Raw genomic sequence first — 25967 nt, 5'->3', positions numbered from 1 at the left:
CACCTTCTGTGTAGCAGACATCACCCCACAGCGTGGTGCTAGTTTGTCACCACAAACCCCTCCTCCAGCTCCCAAACCCACATGGCTCAAACCCACCTCTGCACCTGTTATCTTCCCCAGTTTCCTTCACCCAGCAGCCGAGGTCTTGGGCTCTCCCACCTCCATCAGAGTCCACCTCTTGGGCCACCGCCCCAGCCCCAGCCTGAGTGAGGGGAGGCTCTCCTACATGGTCCACATATGCCTCTCTCAGTGTCTGGAGTGGGTACCTATCTGTTCCCCACAAAGAACGTCAGGTCCCACCGCAGGCCCTCGCTGGGTGGGGTAGCTTCATACACACGGAGAGAACCAACCAATGGGCAGGCTGGCCTCTCAGTGCCCATGGCTCCATCAGCCACTGGGCCGAGGGATGCAGGCGTGTGAGGGAGACAGGGCTCAGTCAGCTTGGACCATGTGGGTCACATGCTCACCCCACTTCATTTACCAGGAGCCCCCTGCCTTTTACCAAGAATCTCCAAGGACTCTGCCATCTAGAGCAGACCTGAGAGGTCACACTGAGCTCCAGCACTTACCTCCATGGGATCTGACAACCCAGAAACCACCCCACACTTCCAAAGCACATCACCCTTCACGACCAGCTGGGCAGACACGGGATGCCCTCCAATCCCTTGTGCTGCTCCAGGACTTGGAACCAGCCCTTGCAGGCAAGGGCCACTGTGCTGCTGAGACAGGGGCCAGGCTCCCATGAAAGCAGGATCAGGATGACCTGCCCCACCACCACAAGGAGACCACTGCCTGGGCTGCTTTCAGAGAATAACAGGAGCAGCATCCATGGGGGCTCCGCCTAGCTGGGCCTTTGGAGATGCAACATTTAAGTCACCTCTGCTTGGAACTGAGTTAATGACAGAGATTAAAACGAAGACCTGCAGATGGCCAATGAGCATGTGAGAAGCTACCACTCATCAGTGAGGTGCAGAACGCGCAGGGTGATACCACAAACCTATCGGAAAAGCTAAAGGAAAAAAGACAACAGCCCAGAGCCGCCGTACCTTGCTGGTGGGAGCATACAAGGTGCAGCCTCTGTAGAAAAGAGTGTGGCAGTTTCTTAAAAGGCTAAACACAGAGTTACCACATGACCCAGCAATTCTACTCTTAGGGATATACCCAAGAGAAATGGAAATACATGTCTGCACAAAAACTTATACATAAATGTGCAGAGAAGAATTATTCTTACTATCCAAAAAGTAGCAACAGCCCAAACGTCCATCAGAAAAAAAGCAACAGAATATTACCCAGAAATAAAAAAGGACAAACTCCTGCTGGACACAACATGCACAAACTTCAAAGCCGTCAGCTCAGTGAAAGTAGCCCAACATATGACACCAAGCGTTGTATGATTCCATCTATATAAATTTCCAGAAAACGCAAAACTAAAGACAGATCAGTGAGTGCCTGGGAATGGGGAGTGGCTGCAAACAGGCTGGAGGAAACTGCTTGGGTGGAATATTAACACAGACTATATACCTAAGACAGGTAAGTTCTATGGGCTGTAAACGTCACCTGCAGAATGCCCTGCCCTCAGGCGCAGAAGGGTCTTTCTCTGAAGCCTCCCGTGGACTTTGAGCACCATCACCTGAACATACGGAGAACTCCGGAACCAGCAGGGGAGAGACTCCCACCTGTTAACTATGTTCAGTGCAAGGTGATGTAAAGTGGCTGGAAGGGAAACCGAAGACAAGTACACAGCAAAGACAATGCTGAGGCAAAGCCACCCTGCCCGGCATCAGCATAGGGCAGCCAGCATCCTACCAGTTCGCAGGTGTTTACTGTGAAGCAGATACATTTCATCTGAATGACCCACAGTGCTTTCAGCCCTGTCACCTCTTAGAACCTACTGGAACAAAGTTGGCTGCAGGATAACTCACCGGCTCTCTCCCTTCCCTGAGTCAGGTTCTGAGTGAGACAGGCAGGCTGAGGGGAACCTTGAGTGCTGTGGGCCCCTCTGGAAACCCTGATGCATGGGTAGGTCACATCGACAGAAGTGGCTCTCAGCACCTGGGGACATGGCCCCACTTCCTTCCTCTGCTGTTGAACAAGGCAGGGCAGGACCACCTGGGCTTCTTTCTGCTCTGACCAGCAAGCTGTGGTGGGCGCCAATGGGGACCCTCACTTGGGGGTTGCCGGGTGTCCACTGGGTGCATTCAGGACACAAGCCCCACCCATCAGAGGCCTGCGCCTGACTCTGGTGGGTGGCCAGTGGGTTGGTGGGAGGAGTGGCTGCGGGGCTGTCTGTAGCAGCAGCACTGCGTGCCGGGCAGCACAGGAAGGCCTGCTTGTCTGATGCTGGCTGTCCACAAAGGTTCTAGGGAAACTTGGGCAGGGCAGCCTCAAGGCCCCAGGCCAGCAACTTCTAAACTCCTGCAGGCAGCGCACATCGAAAGCCAAACATCCAGAATCCCCGGGAAAGAGCACACCTGCATTTCCCTTGATAGCTTCCATGGTTGATGAAGGCTCGGGACCCAGAGCCATCCTGAGGAGGATGGAGGGGACACCACGGGACCAGGGAACACAGCATCTAGGAACACACCATGCAGGCCATGGGCTGAGAGCTTCATCTTAGGCTTATTATCGCTAAACTCCACCACAAGCCTCAAGTATCACAGAGGATCAAGTGACTCACCCAAACCCACAAGGAGCCAGGATTTAACCCCACCTGTCACCTCAAAGGTGCAGGTTCTCTGCTCTGGGTGGTACACACACTGGTAGCCTCCTTTCTCTGAGCCCTTCAGGGACTTGTAGGCTGACCCCAGGAGGACACAGCCAGATCTGCTGCAGTCACCTCCAGCCTTCTGTCTGGAGATTTTGATGTTCAGGCCGGTGATTCATGTCCCCCACTCCACTTAGAAGGGGCTGGCCTTGCCACCACTGGAAGGCCACCCGAGCCAAGGCTAGATGGATGGAAAGGTGAATGGACAGATAGACAGCTGTCCCATAGAATCCTCTTGGTTCCTTCACAAGCAAGTGCCTACATCAGGGCCAGACAGACTACCTGGAACCAGACAAGTGCTCACTGGCGACAACTAGGGTGCTGGACAAAACACTCAACAATGCTTTCAAAGTGAATGCAGGCAGCACTGGTCAGAGATGCCTGAAAGAACGGATAATGGCCAAGGGAGCCTCTGACTGCCTGGATCACTGCCTGGAGGAACCTCTGGACCCTGGGCCGGGGAGGCTGAAGGAACTGGTCATGTGGGCAGAAGCCCATGAAGGTAGGGGCAGTGCAGAGGGACTGCTCCTGGGGCCTGCACAGAACCTCAAGCTGCTGCCCAGGAAGACTCTAGGACTCTCCCCAAGGTGGGGCCCCAAGTCCAGGAACATGGGCTGGAAGATGCCATACGCAGCCAGCCCAGAGGCATCCTTTCTGTACCCCACTCAACAGTGGAGCTAAACTAGTCCTCAGGTAAAGGCTTCTCTTCTATTCCCCTTAATAAGAAATCTCAAAAATAAGCTTCTGATCCACTGTTAACCAAACTGCCTGCCAGCAGCCAGCAGAACTAACATGCTTCAAGAAGAGACAACAAAATCCAGCACACAATCCCATGGAATCTACAACACTCAGCATACAAAACCCCAAACCTCCAGACATGTGAAAGATGCAGGAAAATGTGACCCTTAACCCAGGAGAAAAATCAGTCAATGGAAACAAACTCAGAAAGGACAGACATGATGGAATTACCAGACAAAGGATCCACTTTAGAGCAACTATTCTAAATATTTAAAGCAACTATTTAAAATATTCAAGGGCTTAAAGGGAAACTTGAACTGATGAGAAGAGGAATATGTAGTAACAAAGGAGAGCCACATGGAACTTCTTAAGCTGCGAAATGAAGTATCTGGATGAAAAACTCACTGGGCAGGATTAAAATTAGACACTGTGGAAGAAAAGATCAGTGAATCTGATGACAAGCCTTGGTGAAATGTGGACGAGTACTAAGAAATCCAATACATGTATAATTGGAATCCCAAAGAAATAATGTCCCCAAATTCCTAAATGTGATGAATACTATAAATCCACAGATCTAAGAAGCTCCAGCAGGAAACAAAGAACCACGCTGGAGCACAATGTAAGCAAATCAGTGCAGCTGCTGATTGAGGCACCACAAACCGAGAAGCAAAGATAAGACTCAAGAGGCCAAGTGTTAGAAACAAGATCAGAGATCATGGAAGGACATCTTTAAAATATTGAGGAAAGAACACTGTCAACCTAGGATTTCACATTCAGTGAAAAGAGAAGGTGACAAAGACTTGTTCAAAGGCTGAGAGAATCTGTTAGTAACAGATCTGTATTACATGGAAGGTTCTAGAAGTTCCTTAGGAGGGAAAGTAACACGAGATGGACAGGTAGATCTGCATAAAGGACGAAGAGCAACGAGTTAAGGTGAACATGTATGAATATGAAACCTTTTTCTCATTATGTTTCTCTAAAAGATAACTGACAGTTTAAGGCATAAATAACAATAATGAAACACAGGGTTTGGATGTGCAGCACTAAATGGGTGGCAGCTAGGTGCAAGGATGAGGAGAGGGAGAGGGGAGCAGACTGTCCTAGGGTCTCAACACCGTCTGACCCACCGCAGGAGGTTAACTGGGAGGGCGTGGCCTTCTAGTGCCAGAGCTGACCCTGACCTCCCCACACCTCAGCTCTAAGGGCATGGAACAGATAGACATTTGCCTGCTGGATGTGATGAATGTGCATCCCTGTCCTGGTTGGACTGTACTCGGGGGACACTTTCTGAGCCCCGAGGGTCCCAGGCCATGCCTCACAGAACACGGCATGCAGAGTGAGACAGCGGGACACAGGACACCACGTAGCCGTGACTGCACATGAAAAGGAATAAGTAAGGGGCACAGTGCGAGTGGTGAGGCACATGAAGCAGAGACCTGAGCTGGACTGCAGGCAGCGAGGACTGCCCTCTAGACCCACCTGGCCTGGCCTGGCCCCCGGCAACTGGGGTGCCCTGGCAGTGCGTGGGCTCACCATGCACACGGTCCTTCTCTGCCTTCTGGCTGGCTGCTCCCTGCAGGGGCTGTCTGCTCACAGGGTCAGGGATACACCACTTGTTAGGGGTACCCCGCCACCCTGTTACCTCGTCTACCTGTCTGGGGACCAGGAGGGCCTAATAGATCAGCGAGGGCACTGTCCACTTCTCTGTATCCTTGGTGGCTTTTGGGTCGGTCCCCAACTGTGACTAGCAAGTCACCGGGTAATGTAACTTCCCAGGACGCTCCCCAGGCACAACACAACTCTCCATGCTCGTCACACTTGGTACTTGTGTGGGCTACACTTCAGGCAGGCAACATCACACACGATGTGCTTAGTCTCCTCAGACCCTCTTGAGGGCTCGTGTTGCTCACAATGCAGGCTCACAGGGCACCCCTTCCTCCGAGGCCAAGCTGCGCAGGGCAGTGCCTCCTGAGCTGCAGGCACCAACCCCACGCTGGCCCTGTCAGGCCCCTGCGTAGCAGAATGGCATCTCCTGTTAGCGGTGCACTGAAGATGAGACCAGGAGCCTCTTGAGACAAGTGTCACTGCTGGTGCCGTGCTTTAGCTGAGAGCCCAGGGCTGAGCTGGGAGGCCTGGCAGAGGTGGGCAGCAGGGAGGCCTCAAACAGAGCCGGGCCTGGGCGTCCACGCCCTGCAGTCACTCGGCCCCCAGGTAGCCCCTCAACAGGAGGACATAACTTGGATGAGGAAATCCGTGTAATGAAGATGTTGATATCTGTAAGAAAAAAATGGGGCGGGCACAGGACAGATGCGGTCAGGGGAACAGGCGTTCCTGAGGGAGAAGGAGTGAACACTGGCCTGAGACCCGTCTTCCCTAAGATGGGATGAGGACAAGGAGGAACCTCGCAGTGGCTGAAATCCCCTTATCTCTCCCCATAGAGAAGAGCACGTCGAGGATGAAACAACAGGAAGTGGCTTATGAAATCCACCTCTAGGTCTAGCAACCAGTTTATAGGAAGTGCAGTGGGTAAGGCATCGAGTTACACTTGTGGTTCTCAACTGGGTGATTCTGCCTCAGAGGACACTGGCGATGTCCGGACACATTTTTGGATGTTGTGGCTTGGTCGCCAGGGGTGGAGGCCAGGGACTCTGCCCAACACACCACGGTGCACAGGATGGTCCCACCACAGAGTGACGCCAGAGGAGCCAAGGCCGAGAAGCCCTGAGCTAAACGCTGCCGGGCAGAAAGCAATGAGGACAATAATTGTCAGAGCAGAAAGTGGGAAATTCCACAGGACCAATGAACTGGTTTCTTCAACAGATGAATGGCTCAAGGGGAAGACGAGCGGAGTGCTATAAATGACCACAGACTTGACATGAATGTCGCGCATGGCTCTGTGTGGCCGTCACTGGTCCTACTCACAGTGAGGAACCTGCAGAGACAGCCAGCAAGGGGGCTGGGGCCGGGTCTTGAGCACTCTCACGGAGCTGCACAGAGGCTACGTCTAAAAAACACAAGTCTGCATCTGCTAACATTCAACACAGTCATTGAAAAAGCCTCGGGTGAAATGAAAAGATAGCTGGGGTTGTTCTAAAAATGCTCCAGCAAAACCAAGCAAACAAAAACGGGGATGACGGGGGCACAAGGAAGAGTGGAGGCAAGACGGGTCAAAGCTCACAGGGTGAGACTGAGTGACAGAAAGGGGACAATCGTTACTCTCATCTCTGTCCCATCCACCCATGAACATTCCCATGTGAAAGGTTTAAAATAAAATGTGGACAAGTACAAGACACCCCTAACCCTGGGCACACAGATGGACAGGGGGTGAGGATGGTGAGCGCAGAGCCGGTGCATCATCTGGGGAGAGGGATGGAGCCAGGAGAGGTGGAAGGACCACTGAGAATAGGGCAGACCTGGACACAGACCCGGGATGCCTGCCACTAGCTGAGCCTGGGGAGCATCCTAAAGTGCCCACTGTGTACAGTATTATCTGCGCCTGGGCAGCACGCTCCCTGTGGCCTGAAACCCCCATAACGCAGAGGTGCCTGTGGAAAATGACAGAAGGGAAGGCTTCTGTTCCTCCGTAAAGAGTTTGTCTTTCTGATTCTACAAAGCATAAATGAAGCCTATGAGCCGATCTTGCAGAGCTGGGATCCATCCTCTCCAGAGCAGTGTGTGGCCAGCAAAGGGAGAGGTTAAGTCCTGAGAAAAGGCCTGGCTGCCGACCTCCTGGCAACTGTCCCCCAATTTCCAGTAAAGCACAGACGATTGGGAAACGCCTTTCAGGAATTCTCCTTGCAACTTCCTGGCAGGTTCCAAGTGGGATGCTGAGGCCGTGGAGAGTTTAGACAGTTTCTGGGACCATGAGGGGCGATTTCTGTGAACCACAGGCAGGGAGAAAGGCCTAGGCCACAACCCCAGATTAGTTTAGTGGGCATGGCCAGCCCAGGGCTGAGCTGGGAAACCCAGGCAGACACACAGAGGTTCTACACTTACTTGATGAGGTCACAGCAGAGCAAGGGCGTGGCGGGCCAGCAGCCCCTCCCCTTGGCCAGGAGGAGGATGGCAGCACTATTCATTATTATGTGAAGGGACACGTAAAGGCCATGAGCCAGGTGTAAATGAGGACCCACATGGTGGCCAGCACAGCAAGTATTTCTATCTAAAGCTGTGGACGTGCACAGAAAGCTTAGGGAAAAATTTTAAATAAATCTTGAGGATTAGAAAAACAGATACAAATCAGCTAAAACTGGCCCTGACACCTTTCTTGTTTGCTCTTCTTGGGTTAGCAAATTAACACAGCTAGAGCTAGACAGGTCACCCTCCTTTCTGCTGGAATTCCCACGTGCCTGCCTGTACTCCAATTTTCCCCTCAACCCTAGGGATTTCCAATCTGTGTTCTGTCCCCACAGATGCACCTTTTCTCAAAGGTCACATAAATGGAATCATACTGTTTGTTAGTTTCCTGTCTCTGTGCAACAAATCACCACAAACTTGGTAGCTTAAAACAACAGAAATGTATCCTCTGGGTCCTGGAGCCCAGAAGTCTGCAATCAGTATCTTTAGGCCGAAAATCAAGCTGTTGGCAGGGCTGTGCTCCCTCTGGAGGCTCTTGGGGAGGACCATTCCTTGCCTCTTCCAGCTTCTGGGAGCTCCAGGTGTTCCTTGGCTTGTGGCCACATCACTCCAACCTCTGCCTCCGTAGTCACATCGCCTTCTCTTCTTCTGTCTGTGTTAAATCTCTCTCTGCCTCTCTCCTATAAGGTCACTTGTGATCACTTTTAGGGCCCATCCAGATAATCCAGGATAATTCCATATCAACTTCCTTAACTTAATCCCATTTGCAAAGTCCTTTTCTCCATATAAGGTCACATTCACAGGCTCCAGGGGTTAAGACCTGGACATGTATTGAGGGCCCCAATTCAGATGATCACATAATACTTAGCATAATGTCTTTGAGATTCATCCATGTTGCTGTCACCAAAGTTCATTCCTTTTTACTGCTGAGTTATTAAACCACCATACTATATAATCTGCTCAACCATTTGCAGACTGAAGGACACTGGGGTCATTTCCAGTGAAAGCGAATGAATCAACTGCTATAAACATTCACATGCAGGTTTTTGTGTGGACATGAGTTTTCATTTCTGATAAACTCCCAGGAGTAAGACTGCTGGGTCCTACAGTAAATGTATGCTTCACTTCACGAGAAACAGCCAGACTGTATTCCAGAGTGGCTGCACAATTTTGCATTTCCACCAACAATGAAGGAGAGTTCTAGCTGCTCCCCATCCATGTCAGGATTTAGTGTTGTCAGGTTTTTTATTTTAGCCATTCTCATAGGCGTGAAGTGGTATCTCATGATTTCAACTTGCATTTCCCTAATGACTAATGACGTGAAGAATCTTCTCATGGACTAATCTGCCATCCTTATATATTTGGGGTGAAGTTATACAAATTTTGGATGTATTTTTAAAAACTGGGTCATCTTCTTAATACTGTGTTTTGAGAGTTCTTCATATATTCCAAATACAAGAACTTTATCAGATGAGTTTTGCAAAGATTCTCTCCCAGTCCATGGCTTGTCTTTTCATTCTCTTAACAGCATCCTTCAAAAAGTAGTTCTTAATTCTGGTGAGGTGGAACATCAATTTTTTTTATCTTATGGGGCTTGCTCTTTGGTGTCACAGCTATCTCCCCCTATCTTTTTAAAAATAGTTCTATTTTATGAAAATCTCAATTCTTACCAACTTCCCTCTCCTCTCCCCAAAAAGAAGCTTTAGGAAACTGTCAAGTCCAGCATCAGCCCAACCCCTGTCCCAATGAAGGGTCTCTCAGATTCCTACATCTGCCTGCTCTCTGGACACGAATATGGACACTCCCTGGGTGTTGACCACCCAGATGCTGCAGGGTTTGCAGACATTGTCGGGTTCCAGCTTCACAACCCCTGTGGGGTGGGTAGGTAGTGTCCTCCTGGCCCCTGACACCTGCGCCTCACCCTGAGCTGCAGCACATGCTGCTTGACAGCTCACACACTGATAAAGCTAAAGTTGGGCCTGGGCTATGTGGAACCAAGACCACACCCCTGCTTAGTCCCCTGTGTCCCCTGTGTGTCAGCAGATATGACCACTCCAGGTGCCCAAAGCAGTACATCTACAGACGGGGCACTGGGCAAGTCAGAGGACAAGGGACATCAGTGTATAGGCAGAGAAAAAGGACTTGCAGGGCAGGGTCTGGCATGTGCTACGCTCAGATGGGGGGGGGGCATCTGAGCCCTGACTGGATGGGGGCTGTATGGACTTAACTGGGCACTGGCTCTCCATGGAAATCACAGTCAAATTGAACTTGTGTTCAAGATGACTTGTATTATTGAGGACAGCCAGCCTCCCATCACAAAATCCACTCCCATCTTCAACGACTCAGATATCAGGGTTCCCGTTGTTACAACTGAGAAAAAATGAGGTACAGAGATGGGACAAGGCTGCTGGAGGTCCCAGGGCAGGGCTTGGGACCCCACTCCACCAGCAGAACTGATCCCAACCTCACAGAAGGACCAGCCCTGGGGTCCCCACATAGCTCATGCTCGGTCACTGACCCATTAGATCATATACCAATTTCACAATTTATCCAAACTCTTTATGAAACGCACATGACCCCACGGTAATAGGATGAGATAAACATTTGCTAAACAATTCTTCACGTTAAAGTGCTTCTATTCTGCTGAGCTCTGTTCCATCCACAGCTGCCAGCAGCACATCCCAGGCTTGCCTCCAGGGAAGCATGGCTGTTGTGAGCCACCAACCCCTGCCACCTCTCTGAGCTGTGCAACCCACGCCTGCACCGGGCCCTTTTTTCAACACCTTTGCTTCATTATTATTTCATCTTTTCCATCTGCCTTTCCTCAAATAGAAAAATTAAGAAGCAGCCCCATGTCAGTACCTGATGCACGCCCCCAGTGCACACAGCCTGCAGCACTGAGCACAGCCTGCAGAGGGGCCAGGTCCACATGCTGGACTCAGCCCCCTGTCCCCATGGCAAGAAAGCACATGGGCATCCTGCACCAATGCTCTTTTGACGTGCCTCACCAGGAGTATGAGCCTTAGGTGGGGTGTTTTGTTTTTCTTTTTAATTGCTCGCTAAAACTCACAACAGGCACTGAACTTCACTCTGCCGAAACCTATCCTCCACCCATGGCCGGGGGGCAACATGACAACCCCCCGACCCCTGAGACAGCAGTGCTGAGGAGAGACTCTTCCCATGGAGGAAGCTAAGGGCATGACCTAGATTGCCTGGGTCATCCAGGGAACAGCCCAGGATGCTGGCTGCCCAGATGCTCTGCATCTCAGCACCAGGCTCAGCTCACATTTCTACCTCATCACCTGTTCCTGCAAAGCACCACAAACCTGTCCCAGGAGATGCAGATACAAATCACAGGCAAATAAAAGCAATGGCTAAGAACTTGGCTTTCTCTTCCCTTTGGGGTGATTCCTCCACCCCATCCCGTGGCCTCCAGCTAGTACCCATGGCAGGGTCACTCTCCTGCACCTCCTTCTCACACAGACAAGTGACCTGCAACCTAGGAGCTGCCAGGTCAGGGACCACCTTCCCTAGCCTAGCTCACCTGGTATTCATCCCACTGTGTCACCTCAGGCACTCCAAGTCCAGGCACCTCTCCACTCCACTAGCCTTTGACCAACCTCAGGGGTCAGCTCCAGGCCATGCTCAAACCCTCTTCCACTTTCACTGTTGCACTGGAATAAATCCTAAATGCCCAGGAATACAGAGTAGGCCCCACCATGCAGATCCTGCCACAAACACCTCACCACTCATTAGCTGGGGTCCCAGGGAAGAACAACTGCCTCTGAGAGAACCAGCTCTCGGGCAGCTGGGTGGTGAAGGCTGCCTCTACCACAATGTCAGTTCAGAGACGTGGCCTTGGACAACTGGGCGATGGCCCCCCAGGGATATCCCTCCAGAGAGCTCCAGAGACATCCTGGAGGCTTGGAGAAACGTCTGGACAAACCAACCTCCCCAAAGAGCTGGGTAACCTCTCTCATTCTAGCAGCTCTGAGATTTTGAGCTAGAAAACTTTAAAAGTCTCAAAGAAGCATCAAAATCTGAGAAAAGACTGCCTAGGGCTTGGGACCCATCCACAGGTCCCTTGGTCACTGGCAATATGCCACTGCTGACACCAGGGGGTGGGCACTGATGAGGCCCAGGGCTCGGCCTGCCCTCTAATGTAGGGGGCAGGAGAAGAGCAGAATAAATGTGACAAACACGTGTGAGGTGAGTGTGCTGGGCAGCAAGGCCTCAGAAAGCCAACCCGGCAGAGTTCAGCCCATGGTCTTCCTTTCCCTGGAGGCACAGGTGGGCGATGAGCATGGAGCTGGGCTTGGGGGCAGCCTGCAGTTTGGGGACAGAGCCTGGAGTAGCCAGGTGGCTGGCTCAGATACGGGCCCCTAGTCACTAGCTGCATGTCCCAAGGAAGTCCTCACCCTCACTGGGTCTGACACGGAGCAGGCTGTATGAAATCAGCACATTTTTAACTTTTGAGAAACAGAACCTGACCTGGCTGAGGCCGAGCTGTGCTAGACCCACAGGGAGGCCCTGGGACCAAACATTGCCCTGAGTCCTGCACCCAAAGAGCATCTCCACAATGAGGACCCATGTGGCTGTCAGGCGCTCAGGTTTCATCACTTAACAGAGCCAGGAACGGATCGGTCTGGTCCCTTCCAATCCTCACTTGGCCTCCAATAGGTGTCAGTCTTCGGGAACAAGATCCTCTATCACCCAGACAAACAGAATAGACCTTCTTGGGAACAACTTGGACTTTCAGACTCTGGACACTAAAGAGCCACTGGAGCACAGGGGGGCAGGGCCCAGCAGACCATCCAGCTGTAATCCCAGCCATTGGCTTCAGGCCTACCCCTCGATGGGCACTCTGTCTGCTGCGCCTGCTAGGTGGTGAGCACGGTCCCTTCTGAGCACTGTTGAGCCAACTGGAGAGGATCTACAGGCTGGGTAGCCTTAACCACCCTCTGCCTTCCATGGAGTTCTGAGAAATGTGCCTGAGAGCCCCCGGCAGGTGAGCAGTGAGTGAAGTTCAGCCCAGGCTGCCTCTCCATGCACATCAGCTGCCACCTGGCTCTCATCACACAGAAAGATTAGCCCTATTCTTGGGTTACGTCATGCACAGGTGTCCCCCAAGATCCACCAACTGACTGTTCCCCAGAAAGATGCCCTCCCCTCAGAGCAAACAGCCCAAAGAGAAATGTCACCAAACTGGGTTTCTCCTGCAGAGCAGGCAGGGCAGCAATGCTGGTCTCTCTCAGGGTGAGAGGCGTATGTGTTCTGCCAGGGGCTTGGCACTCACTGGCCCTCAAGAGCCTGACTGTGAGGACCTCCTGTGGACAAAGCCACACATTTTAAAGACCACCTTCAAGAGGATGAGGAAACTGGGGCCCAGGGGAGCCAGCAGCTTTGCCCAAAGTCACCAGCTCAGAAAGCAGCAGAGCACATACCCGAACCCAGAACTGACCCCCAAATAAGGAGGCAGTGCGCCCTCTACTGCTTAAGGATGTCTCATTTCCCCTCACTGTCTTTCCTTCAGCATCAATGGAGTCATGCTGCTCTGGACGCTCCTGTCACCATCCTCAACGGGCTGGCCAGCATCCTGAGCCAGAGCTGCACAGGTCACTCCTGTCTCTGCAGATCTGCTTTCATTAACCAGTCTGCTGGAGGAGAGCCTCGCCCTGAAAGTGCCAATGAGCCAGAAGTCTGAAACCATCAGCCACCTTTCTACAGAACATCTTGTCACCTGCCTAAAAACAAAAGCGACTGATTTCAGCTCAAAGTGACAAGATAAGCACTGTATATTTGCCTAAAGGTGATGTGTCCCAGAAACCAGGAGGCAGCTGAAGTTCTGCTGAACCAACTGTGAATCCAGGTAAGAAGAGAGTACAGATGTAAGCGAGAAGAGTCCCTCCAGGACTCTTACAAGCATCGTCAAGTCGTACCCTGAAGCCCTGGGGGCCCTCAGTGACAGTCTTTATGATACTCAGACCAAGCACTTGCGACCCCTGTGCTACTGTCCAAGGCATTCCTCCTTGGACCCACACGGCTGACTCCTCAACCGAGGTTTCCTCAGAAGGGCTTCTGGCAGGGCACACTCACTCAGACCCCTGCCACCAGATGAGGGCATCTTCCTGACTGAAGTGCTGGGCTGGTCTCTCCCCACCTGAAGGTGAGTCTCAGGAGGAGGGAGGATGTCTCATCACTGCTGGTCTCTAGGGCTGATGGTCTGGTACTAGGTCACCCAAGTCAGGGTTCAGACACCTGCAGAGAGGAGACGCGAGCTGGCCCTGACCACACTATGTGGCAGGTGAGAGCAGGGAATAAATGCCCCCCTGAATGGACATCTCTCCTAGACATGATCTGGAAATAATTCCAAACTCAAAGAAAAGTTGCAACAGCACGAACACCTGAATACCTTTAAACCCCACGCTGACTTGCTGTTAAATTTTTCCCACCAATCCCCAAGTGTGTGGGTTCTCTCTGCCCCACACACACCACTACATACAAAGTTAGGTGCACACACTTGCTTCCCTGAACCATTAGAAAGAAAGCTGCAGACATCATTGCATTTTACCCCTGAATGCTCAGTGTGTTTCCTGGGAGTAAGGCACATGACAGCCACCAGCTTTACTATGTTCATTATCAACGGGACACTTTGCACTACTGTCTACCCTCCGCATTGCCCCCGGCTTGGTGGTGACCTCATACTGCTCTCCCCATAGGGGGGAGAACAGCACACAGCACTGAGCTACCCCGTCTCATCAACCACCTTTAATCTGGAGGCCTCTCGGCTGTTCTTTGACATTTAGGACACTGGCATGTTTGGATGATACAGCCCCCTCCTATCTTTACTAGAGCACGCTACATTTTGGGTCTGCCTGGTGTGATGAACCACACTGTGCTCCAGTTGCATGCCTGGAGATATCTGTTGTCCTCTGCGGCACATTCCCCCCACCTCCAAGGGGTCTGTCTGCCCTCATGGGACTGTAACTCTGATCACCCAGGCAGGGCCAACCTGCTCAGTCTACCTTCTCTCAGCGCAGCTCACAGCAGATGCCTGCTCCGTATTCACAGGTTCAGCCAGGCCCACCATCCACAGCTTCACAGTGGTGACTGTAAAACGCAGTTCCTATCCAGCCTCAGCATTCCACTATGCTCAGGAGCCCTCTCTTTTCCCACTAATTTATTTACATGCTTCCATCAGTAGTGTGATGGTTAATTTTATGTGTCAACTTGGCTAGGCCATGAAACCCAGTTGTTTGTCAAATATCAGCCTAGATTTTGCAGTGAAGACATTTTTTAGATGAGATTAACATTTAAATCGGTAGACTGAGTAAAGCAGATTATCCTCCATAATGTCGGTGGGCCCTGTCCAATCAGTTGAAGGCTGTAAAGGGGAAAAAAAAAAAAAAAAAAGACCAAGATCCTCCGGAAAAAGGAGGAATTCTGCCTTCACACAGATACAACACCAGCTCTTCCCTGGGTCTCCAGCCTGCCAGCCTGCCCTGCAGACTTTGGACTTGCCAGTCCCTACGACTACATTGGCCAATTCTTTAAAGTAAGTCTCTCACGCTCACTCCTGTCGATTCTGTTTCTCTGGAGAACCCTAATATAGACAGACTCATGGGCTGTCTTTTGCAATGGTCTCAAATGTATTACAGTCCTTAATTATCCTGATACTCAGATTGTCCCAGGCTGGCCCTGGGGCCCTTGGTGCTAGCTCGTGATTGTCCCCACCTCCCCAAGCCCTCTCTGATGTTCTAGCACCACAAGAGGCTCTGGCCAGAGCCATGGGGCCACACACCTCTCCAAAAAGCCCCAGTCCTGAGACCGAGCCCAGGAAGCTTCCTCATCTATCACAGCAGATTACAGAGGTTAATGCCCAGGACAGGTGCTGAGGGCCCCACGTCAGAGGAAACACATGGGACCAGGCTCGAATTTGGGGTCTTATAACTTAGCATTTCCCTCAGTTACAAAGGTAGGCAACAAACTACAGCATCATGAGCAGTATCAACTCTCTGACATGCTTTAGCTCGGCAAATGATAGTTTGTTGCTGTCTTCAAACGCCATTTTTGCTTACCACTATTGCAAAATTACAGCAGTTAGATCCACTGCTAGGCCTCATCACTTAACACATTAACATCATAAATTTGTTCCTAGGTCCCACACTTCTTTTTAATATTTTATTCACTCTCTCAGTGGCACATTTCTTTGGTAATGCCACAATTTTAGGTGTCTGAGAGGGATCCACGCCCAGAAAGGGCCAACGCCCCTGTCCGTGACTCACTGGTTCACCAGGAGCTGCCCCAAATGGGGCATAGCCATGACAGTCCGACTGGGAAGGGGCTTATAAAATCGGCTATGGTTCAAAAAAAATCACCCCGACTAATCTACTATTTCTGAAACACCATTTACCCCTGGCCTCAGAAAGTGGAGGTGAGGACTCTCCACCTAAGCCATGCAGAGTACTAACTCAGGCATGGAATGTCAGTGCCCATCACACCAGTGCTGCTGGGGCACTGACGCCCCTGGTGCTCACAGGAGGGGGGGTCTGCATGCAGTAGGGAACACACGGCTGAGATCTGGAGCACGTGGTTCCAGTTATCTGAAATGTTATTATTATGTCATGAACACAGCAGCATGCAGGCGCCAGAAGGTGTCACATAACTGAGGACACACTTGGAAATGAATGGCTCTCTCTGAAGCTTCCCCTTTCTCACTCAGGGTGCCCTTCTCCAGCATCAGGCTGCCCCCCACCAAGCCCGCAAACTGTTCCCTGGAGCAGCTGTCCCTCCTGCCCCTTCTCCCCAAACCCCCAGTAGGAAGTGCCTGTGTGCTGGCCTCAGCTGGGCTTCCATCAGCCGGGAAAGGCTACAATAAGTACATGCTCCCCCCCACACCCAGCAGTTCCTCCTAAGACCCCTTCCCACCCACAAAATGAAAAGCGCAGCTGCCAACACCTCCGAACAGAGCAGGCTGGCCCACACTGCTGCTTCTGATCCGGTGTGGTTTCTAAAGCCGACATGGACAAGCAGAGGTGAGTGCAGGCTGCCTTCATCTTGCGCATCAAAACCAGACTGTGAGGGTAACTGAGAAGGAAGGGGATAGGGTGGGGGTGCCTGTACCAATTAAGACAAACCATTTCTATAACCTCAGGGATTTGTGTAAGAAATAAAAAAGGAAAGAAGCAAGAGACTGTCACATGCAGGTCAGAGCCCAGGAAGATGAGAAGGGGACACTGTCAGCAGACCTGCCCACCAGGCCGTGATGGGAAGATCTGCCCAGCACCTTCCAGAAAACACCCTCTCTGTACTGTAGCTCTGCAGAGCTCGCTTGGGCTCTGGGCAGCATAATGATCCCTTTGTCCCCTCCGAGGCTGCTGGCCAGAGCAGAGATGGCTGGGCTCCCCTGAACGCAGAGCGTGGGGCTTCATCTTGGGCAAAAATACAGAGACCGTTAAATGGGAGCAAGACGCCCCACTCAGAAGGATGAAATGAAGAGAACGTGGCATATATTTCCATCTCTAACCTACCCAGGTGACCCAGTGGGCAGGCAGGATGGCCATGGCTGAACAGCCCTGCAGATACAGGGAGGGGGCCCACTAGCTACCCAGTGCCTGGGAAACAATGTCCTTCACCCTGCAGCCTGGGAAAGGCCTGCTGGGTCACTGATCACTCTTCCCAGTGCTTTGTCTGCCCTGGTCCCAGCATACAGGTGCCTTCTGGTGGGGAGAGTCCCAGAGACCCCAGGAGGTGACCTGTCCTATGAGATCACAGTAAAGCCTCTCTCCCCACACAGAAATCTATTTCAGGGCAGGAGGATCCCCAAAGACCTCCCCCAAAACAACCCCCAGGTCTTTCTGCCTTACTGTGGCCTCATCCCTCCTCTCTGCTGCCTGGCACTAAAGGTCACAAAAAATTTCCAACTCCCTATCTCTGCCCAGATCGACCCCTCCTGCCACCACACACTCATCTGCCAGTATTCTGGGCACCAGAGCAGGTAACTGCATCCTCTGGCATCTTCTTTGCCTTCAGAGCTGGATCAGCTCTGCTCAGGCCAAGCTGGAATCCTCTCCCTCCACCACTTCCTGAGCCAGCAGCACCTGAACACCGGACACCTTTAGGCAGGTGTGATCTCAGAACAACAGTGCCTAGGATTTAACAGTCAGAAAAAACGGTAGCAGAAGGACTAAAGCAAGCCAGAAGGACCGAGGCAGGAGGTGGGGACCCAGCAGCCAACAAGACACATGCTTCCCTGTCCACTCAAGGTCCTTTGGCACAGTTTCAAAGTGGACAACAGAGTGACACTGGGAGAGGCTGTTCTGACAGGGAGGGAGAAGGGGAACTGAGCCAAGACCAGAAGGACGGGAGGCGTACAGACCTCAAGAGAAGCCAGGCTAGGAAAAGGGGGCAGGGAGAGAAGGGTCTGAGCATTCAGAGGGGAGGTGCATGGCCTCACATGCATGTCAACCAGTGCTCTGGGCAGCTGGGGCACAGAACAGGAAGCGGTGAGGAGCAGCAAGAGACCCCAGATGGGAGAGGGTGGGTTCTGCCATTCCTGCTCACTCATGTCCCCATTAGCTCCCACTGCAGCTGAGAGGGGAGGGCAGGGTCCCTAAACAGAGAGGCCAGCCTTTAGGATGCTGAGACAGGCTGTGCAGAGTGACAGGGGAGGGGAAGAGGGACCCTCAGATCCTGGCTGAGCCGGCAGAAGCCAGGCCCTCTGCACAGCCACTTCGGGGGAGTCTGCACTAGGGTCAGAGATGGGCAGGCTGGCCCCGCATTCCTCAGCCCAGGCTGTTGGGAAGATTCCGCAGCACACAGAGCCTTTGCTGACCTTCCGACCTGAGTGTGGGGCAGCGGGGCTCGGGGAGGAGGGCCAAGGAGCACAGTTCCCTACAGGCACCTGGAGGGGCCCCTCCTCAGCACACCTGCTCCCTGACCTGATGGCGGGGATTTGGACACCACAAAAGACGATGTCCAGGGTTTGGATGGGGGTGGAGACGTGGCTGAGTGAACCCTCTCTTCAGCATGATAGCCATGAGCAGATGACACCCCTTCACATGGCCCTTCATTTGTCGTTCCAATCAGTCCCTCATAACCTCCAGGGCAGGTACGAGCGCTACCTCCTTACAGAGAGAGAAACTGAGGCTCGGGCCATGCCTGAGCCCCACCATGAGGGAAGGAGGACTCAACCCAGACTGGCCAGGAGACACTCAGGTGCCTTTCAGCACCGCCAATCCAAACATCAGATCATGACAGCCACGAGCCGAGACAGCCGTGCCTGAGCGTGTGACATGCGGCATGTCTGAGGGGAGGAGAGGCACATGCAAGCCCCAGGGGCGGTGCAGACCCTGCCTCATCCAGAAGCATCCTCTGCCTGCAGAAGGCCCTCAAGTGCTGGCTCTGTGATGACACTGGCTGAGATTCTGAATAAGGCAGGAGCCTCCAGCAGCGTTTTGCAGTCTCAGAGAGAATGGTGCCAGAACAACCACCAGCAGTGCCTCCTGAGGGGTGACCTGGCAAAGTGCTGCTTCAACCACTCAGCTGCTCACCAGGCTAGACCCGAGGAGACCCAGCCATGCGCCAAACCTGGAGTGTTTCCTCTATTTCCTGTGGGTGACAGAGCACGTCTTCCTGGGCTTGAAAATAAATAAAACCAGGTCAGATACAAAAAACAACTTTTTAAAAATTTACTAGAAGGGTGGTCTGTGTAGGAGAAACAGTGAGCCTGGCCTCAGACATCGGAGGAACACAGTGGCCTCTCTCTGAGGCCATAATGCCAAGTCTTCCAAGTGAGCAAGCATCACTCTGGCAACATAAAACACCTAGAAGGAAAGGTCAAGTCTCTCGCCTTCCTACTCATCAATCCCCAGTTAAAGAAACCATTTTATTATCTCAGGCCTGAAATTAGATTTCAGAGCAGCTTACAATCTGCGCCATCACAGAAGCAAAACCTGGCAGGACTCCAGGCCAGTTGCCTCAGCGGAAGGAGGACCAGAAGGTCTATTTAGAAGAGGAAAACAAAACTGCCTTGCTGGTGCGGGACAGTCTCATGAATCAGCAGTGAGGCTGCACGGTACAATCCAGACCCTTTCTGGACTTCTAGGCTAGGAACCCAGAACCAATCAAGCTAAGAGGTCAGGTTAACTTTGGGGGCTCTCAGCTGGATCAGCCTCCCAACACCAGCATGCTGCCCCAGGGCCTGGTTAAAGAGGATACAAGGTGCAAGTCACAGCCTTAACACAGGAATGACAAGGCAAAAGGTGCTAACACCTCCCCCAAACCCCTATCCCGTGTCCTCTCCTCCACATCACCCCAAGTCATTCAAACCCAACCCAGAGCTGGGGAGAAGGGCTGGGCCTGAAGGTGTCCCATCCTTTCCTTACAGGAGATCGGAACAGTGCACCTCCCCAGCTCCCACATCAATCAACCAGTCCCAGAAGAGACAGGGAACCAAGGGCTTAAGAACAGGAATCATACACTGGGCCTATCAGCAGCTGCTAGGAATCGAAAGCAAAACTTCTGTTTCAGGGCCCAGAGCTGAGCTCGGAAGATTCACTTCAACCTCAGGATTTGCCATTTAAAAGCTGTGTGACCTAAGTAAGACACCTGGCCCTCTCTGGCTTGGTCACACTGAGCTGGCAATTAGGCATTAGGCTGCCAAAACAACATACAGAACAGCACAAACAGGCTCTGCCACACACATGACCTCCAGCTCCTGCCTCTAAGTTTCTGAATGCTGGGAAATAAAGCATTGCAACATTCTTTTTAAAAACAAACAAACAAAATCTTGACACCAGAAGAAGGCAAGGTCAAGAGGTAGCCAAGGACCTCGAGGGTGAGGAAGACCACCCTCTAACCAGTCATGTGGCCTTGGGTGACAGACTTCATGCCTGAGCTGGTCAGTTTTCTTATCTGTGAAATGGGAATGACTTTGTTCCTGCCTTTCAAGGCAGAAAGGTTACATCCTCAACCCCATGGACACTGGCAGGGGTAGCCAGGGCCATGCAACCTCACTGTGTCTGCTCTCCTGCCAAGGTAAAAGACTGGCAGAAAGGATGCCTAGAGCTCTGGGCACTCCAGGAGGCCCCACCAGGGATGGCTGACAGGACAGACCTGGACAAAGGCAGCACCCCCATCCTGCAAACCAAGGGAACCATCAGAGCCACAAAACCTTTCCCAAAACTATCGATCACCCTAAATAATATTCTGCAAAGTGGTAACAAGCCAATAATAGTAATAATAAGTGCTCGTTTAAGTAAAACGTGACTACTAGCCACACCCATGTTTCCGCATCTGTCCTGTATGTGGAGGGTATCACCATAAGTACCTTGGGTTTGCCTAAACCCCCTCAGACGGAACTTGCCAAGCACTCACCACACAGATGGCTGTCGTGGATTCCTTTAACAGCTGCCCCATTATCCCTCCAGTCATGACATTTGCAGACCAGTCATGGACTGCATGTCAAGTCCAGTTTTCTCGAAGCAGGATCTGTCAGCAGATTCCTCCTTGAGGGATCAACACTGACAAAGGTAGAAACAGGAACTACCCTTGCAGGACAGAGGGATGATGGGGGTTTCCTTTAAGGAAGCAGATGTGTGTTGAGGCTGCTGGATGGCACATCTTCATCCCAGCAAAGGCCAGTACAGTACAGGTGCCTGGACCTCTCACTGAGCTCCCGTTCTGCCCCAGGGACAGGCAGTGCCTACTATGGCCTGGCACAGTGGCCCTAACTGACCACCCCTGCTCCCTGAAGTTGGCACAGGCTCAAACGCCATTATGTAAATGGAATAACTTTGGGAACCAAGAGTGGCCATAGAGAATGTCGTATTTTCCAATCCACAAGCATGTTTTTTTCACTACTATGTCACTGAGATAAACTGAAGCAAATCCAAGACCCTGGAAAATAGCCTAACAAGTCATCGACCAGCTGGGTCCATGGTCACACTCAAGAAAGTGACAAATGGCCAGCTGGTTGCCAACTACACACATTTGACTCCCCAGAGCAGAGCCTATGTATGAATAAGCGTTACACACAGGGACAACCAGGACAACTTCCAGCCACCAACTCAGGCCAAAACTCACAGCAGGTGAGGCAATCTTGTTCTGTCAGGAGTGCAGTGGGTCATGCTTGGGAGAAGGAATGACCACACTGCGATGCTGTCCTCACCAGCTCGGCCAGCAGACAGCACTCAGGTGGTACCCAGTGAGAGAGCCACTGGAGTCAGTCGGTGCTGGAGTGAGCCCCATTAAAAGACACACAAACCAACAGGAAAGGAGGACAAATAAGTCACAGACTGAGAAGACAGTACAAGTGGCTAAAACACATAAGAAGCCACCAAGAAAACACAAATGAGAGATACCACTTTTGCCCAGCACCACCACAAACTTAGGAAGAGTAAGATAATATGGTGTGCAAAAGGAAGTGGGAAACACCCTGGGACAGGCTCACAGAAGTGGCATGAAAGGTCAGTCATCGTGGAGGAGAACAAGACACAACCCACAGAATAGCAGAGCCGGGCCCTCCCTCAGGTCTGTGGTCAGGCTGGCCGAGTATCTTGGGCCAGGTGCCAGTTGCTCAGGGGAGCAGACAAGGATGGACAGGAGTCACGGGGCAGGACATGAGGGGCCTCAGCCTTCAGCAGGACGTGCTCTGGGGGAGCAAGATCCCAGGCTCTCCCTGGTCTGTCTGACACACCTGGCTGGTGCCCAAGAGCTGGCTGTACCACGTAAAAGCAAAACAAAGTCAGAAACCACTGATCCAGAAAGGGAAGGTCCAATCAAATGCACAGGCTCATGGCAAAGGCCCGGTAAGTGCCAGGCTGTCTCATACATGCTCCTTGGGGAGCATTCTGAGCTCCAGGAGTGTGCCCCTTGGTGGGCAGGAAGGAGGGGAGGCAGTAAGGGCATCGATACCAGAGAAGAGACTTTCAAAGAAAGGCCTTTGGCAGTCGAGGAGAGGACACTGGGGCCTGGGCAGTGGGGTCCCCAGAGCCCTGTGAATCACGCATCACCATCCTTAAGTGTCCCCTAGCAGCAATGAGCAGCACTATTGCCCAGGTGGCCGAGACAAGGGGTTTATAAAGGTGGCAGAAACTCCACGTTAGGCCACAAATGTCCCAGAGCTCTGTAAGACAGGAAGGTCCTGGGATTGGCCCCTATCACTGTGGCTGGGTATTCCATTAAGGACCCACACTCCCAAGCCAGTGAGATGAGAGAGATGAATGAAGTATCCAGGAAAGCAGCAGACCCAGGGAACAGACACAGCCACCCTGCGGGGATGGGCCACGAGAACACACGGCAGGCCCCGTGTCTGCAGGTGCAGAGAGGCTTCCGGGAGCCATGACCACAGAGCTATCTATGCTGACAGAGCGCTTTCCATGGGTTGTGGGTGCAACAGCAGTGAGTCAGGAGGGGACAGAGGGCATCCCAGGTGAGGGGGGGCAAGGGGCGCAGACCCCCGGGGAGGCGGAGGCACTGGCAAGTAGTGGGCCTCACTTCATGGTGTGCTAGTGACAGTGGTGCTGCAGACAGGGCAGCAAGAATCCAGAGTGAGCCAACCTTAGTCAACTCTGCAAATGGGGACCACCGCCCCTATACCACCACGGAAAACCCAGCAACCAGCCAAACTGGGAGCAAACCTTTAGAGTTGAAAGGTCAACTATTTCTGCCAAGGACATGCCGGCACCCCAAACATAGGGCTTCCCAAAACCCCATCCATGAAGGAAGATAAACAGTGGCGACACCATCTGCCACTTGTCACATCCCAGATCTCCAGGACACAGAAGCAAGAACACAGGGCATGCAGCATGGTCAGTGTTCTCTGAGGAAACTCAATGACCTTCCTCTTTTTGCTTCTGAGCCAACTTTTTTCCTAAGTTGGGCCCATAAACACAGAATCCAAAAACCCCTGCCTGGGAAAGCACTCAGCAGCCCAGCAAGGTTTGCCAATGCCCAGGAAGGAGCCTAGTCACTGGTCCTGACTCAGGCCAGGGGACCAAGAAAGCACCCCAATGCTGCCATCAGGGTGCTCCCACCATGGGCAGGCTGCAGGGGCTGGGAGTACCCTGGGAGTGGGGGAACACTGCCCAGGACCCCAAGGGCCACCAGCTCCTGGGCAGAGCCAGGCCCAACCCCCACGGCATGGGCCATCCAGTATGACTTCCTGGCCTGCACCAGAGTGGCCCGTCAGCTGCTTTAGGAAGTGGTGCTTTAAAGCTGATTTTACTTGGAAAAAAGGGAACCCAGTTCAAAAAGAAAAATGTTAAAATCAGCATAACACACCAGGCCCAGGCCCATGACAGGGAAGGTGCTGTGAACAGCTGGTCTGGAGAGCATTCCAGCTGTGCCATCCACCCTTGGGCCTGCACCGCTGGCATTCTGGGAAGAAACACCACCACCCTGGGGTGAGAACTGGGATAAAGCGGGTGAGAAGGAGGCCAAGAACTTTTATTTTTGGGAAAGGAATCTGGCAGAGCTGGAGAACAGAGCAGGGAGCGAATCACACATGTGTAACTGAGAAGAGTCCCCTGTCGAGAGTCACAGCCTCCAGGGCAGGGCTCTGCTGAGGGAGCTGAGCTGATGGCACCCTGAATCCGAAGCAGGACTCTCGCCCTCAGAGCAACAGAACAGAATGTGCAGAGCAAGCTGGACAAGGGAACCACCCAGGACCTGTATCCCTCCTCAACATGGTCCCACTGCATGTTCATATGATAAGGGTGCACCACACTCCTACAGCATGCTGCTGCGGCCCCAGACCCTGGGATAGGAGCACACACACTTCAGGGGACATGCTGAGTGCTGGGGGCACATGGAGAAGGAGTCCTCTGAGCAGAGACTGCAAGGATGGGGGAGGGAGAGGCCCATGAAGACCTAAAGGAAGAGCGTTTGAGTCACAGGCACAACACGATGCACAACACAGTTTCCTGAAGCTAATGCCCTGTGGTGCTGTGTGCTGGCCTCCCTCCTCGACCCTCCGACCTGTCCTGTCACTCTTGGGAGAGAACTGGGCTTCTCCCTCAGCACAGCCTCCTGGGGTGCAGGCTCTTCCCCACCACCCAACCTGGGCTCAGGAACTCCACTCTTCCTATGGGTCCCAGGAAACACACCTTCTCTAGCAGGCCCTCCTGGACTGTAGGTGGGATTAGAACCCAGGAGACTGTCACTCTTCACTCAGGACCCACACTGCCCAACCGGGGCCAGACACTCCAGACCTGGGATGCATGTTTGACTACACGGCTGTCACACCTGGGGCCTGGCTGCAGCCTGGCCAAGGTTAAGGACAGGTGCTCTGGGCCAGATCCCTGGGGCTGACAGGGACCCACAGGTCAACATCCCACTTGCCTATTACTCCCTGCTACCAGGGCCTCGCCTGGGCCACAGAGTCTGGGGAGGACTGGTCAGGTGGCCGCAGTGTGCAGAGGACACACACACACTACTTCACTTCAGTTCCTGGGCGATGGGTGCTCGGCCCCTGTGCAGACATGTTGGGGCAGTGCAGGGGGCTGACAACAGGCAGGCCAGCCGCCCTGTTGAGGGATCTGCCCATGTGGGAGGACTGACGCCACTCTTGTTCTGTTTTTTCAATGCAGTCTTGTGACTCCATGTTACCAAATTCTCCATGCACATCCTGAGTGAAAGTGATGACATATGAGGATTGCTTTTCTAAATTTCCCCTAAATTTTCCAGACTTCAGGACTCCTGCTGGACACCTATGTGAAACTGCCATGCACATCTGACTTCTGTCATGTTCTTCTATGACTGAGCCGGAAGGGGAAACAAGCTACACGCTCTAGAACCTTCAATCCCAGGACCGCTTTTCAGAGCAGCAACACTCTTCTGTTCAGCACTGGCCAGCTTGAAGAGCTCGGACTCTGGGCCTTCTGACCCCACCTGTCAGTCCTGAGGCTGGCTTGCACTGCCCACAGGGTTAATCAATAGGCTAATAAGTTACAACAAAAAACATGAGGCCCAACTTTAAATAAACAAAGCTTCCCAGGCTGCATCCTGCCTAAGGCTGGCAGTGTCTTCCCACAAGCTGTGTCCACATTCCCCACCTCTAATGTGCTCCAAGGGCTGTCACGGGAAATGCTCCTTACGCTGGAACCTGCCCGCTCTGCAAAGCCCTGTACAGCCACCACTGAGTCCTGCCACTAACCTGTCCAGTCAACAGGCTCCAAGGGTCCACACAAATCCTAAGCTTTGAGCACCAGAGGAGCTGGCTGCCCTGGGGTCTATGATGCCTGCACCCAGGAGACCCTGGGCCCATGGCTCCAATAGAGGAGTCAACACCTACCTTTCAGAGACACCTCAGGCCTCGACTATTCTACTAGACAGTTAGGGCTGCAGCATGAAAGGAAGGCACAGACCCCACAACATAACGATGACC

General features: G+C 52.6%; 1 protein-coding gene across 1 annotated transcript in view; it reads right to left on the bottom strand.

Annotated features, from left to right (window-relative positions):
• The window catches only part of ELL (elongation factor for RNA polymerase II), a 67168-nt gene that overhangs the window by 26937 nt on the left and 14264 nt on the right, over positions 1-25967 (bottom strand). The gene's annotated exons all lie outside the window — the stretch shown is intronic.

Source organism: Camelus bactrianus, chromosome 22, assembly GCF_048773025.1.
Source record: "Camelus bactrianus isolate YW-2024 breed Bactrian camel chromosome 22, ASM4877302v1, whole genome shotgun sequence".
Taxonomy (NCBI): domain Eukaryota; kingdom Metazoa; phylum Chordata; class Mammalia; order Artiodactyla; family Camelidae; genus Camelus; species Camelus bactrianus.
The sequence above is the reverse complement of the archived record's forward strand: the minus strand, read 5'-3'. Positions and strand labels throughout refer to the sequence as shown.